The sequence below is a fragment of the Gallus gallus genome, chromosome 6 (genome assembly GCF_016699485.2).
Source record: "Gallus gallus isolate bGalGal1 chromosome 6, bGalGal1.mat.broiler.GRCg7b, whole genome shotgun sequence".
Lineage (NCBI taxonomy): Eukaryota > Metazoa > Chordata > Aves > Galliformes > Phasianidae > Gallus > Gallus gallus.
Genome location: NC_052537.1, coordinates 12,174,155 through 12,175,164, shown reverse-complemented (window position 1 = coordinate 12,175,164; position 1,010 = coordinate 12,174,155).

The following is a 1,010-nucleotide window of genomic DNA, read 5'->3' as shown; positions in this document are numbered from 1 at the left end:
CCATTTCTCTTTTCACCGGGGGGGGGGGGGGGGGAGAAGGGTGTGATGAAAGGAACAGTCAGCTGTTGAGGTGGGAACGAGGTTTAATGGAGCTCTGGGGCACCTCGGCTGTTGTAATGATAAACTGAAGTACAATCAAAAATATCCTCTGAGAGAGAGAAAACAAAGCACGCTTGCTTTATGCTCCGAAGTGGATCGACTTAAATCAGATTTTAATCCCGGTTTAAATCCGTGCATTTTAATCATCTTGTTTTTCATTCCTACCTCAGCTCTGCTCTTAAGGAAAACTGGGCTTCTTTTTTCTGGCATAACCATTTCAACATGTTCATTTTCCACTGGAGCCTTAACGCTGCGCTCGCCAGCAGGGGGATGGGCTCCGCACTGGACTTCAGCGATTGTCCAACCTAACCGCCCAGCTGCCAATGTTCCATCTTCGTTATCTTACTTACTGTTATCTATACTTACTTACCAGATGATTTTTTGTTGTTGTTTTTTGACTCGGCGGCCTCAGTCCAGCCACATCTGGGTTGAAGCTGAGTCGGCCATTGAATCTGCACGCATTTCAGCAGTTTTGCCAGCAACGTGTGGTAACAAAAACCAAAGGGGAAAAGTACGCGACCGTGTTTTGCATTTGTTTCCGTTTAGAAATGAGTTCTGGTATCGGAGCCAACTCTCCATTACCTGGAGAGAGGGGCTGAGATTGCAGGCGGTGGGAGAACCCTCCCAGTGCAGGACGGGATGGAGAGCAGCGCACAGCCAGCTGCTGTCGGCCCACCGTCGGGATGCCTGTGCAAGCAGAGGCCCTGCCCTCGCCACCAGATTTCCCCCTCTTACTTGAATGCTGTTCACTTTGGCCACATAAACCCACCGTGGCCAAAGGTGCCGAACATACGGCTGCTGCAAGCCGAGCTCCACCTGACTCTCACCCACCGGTCAGAAAAAAACACCTTTGGCTTTGATTGCACAAAATGAAACTTTGCCACCGCTGTGGCTCCGGGCACACCGGTGGA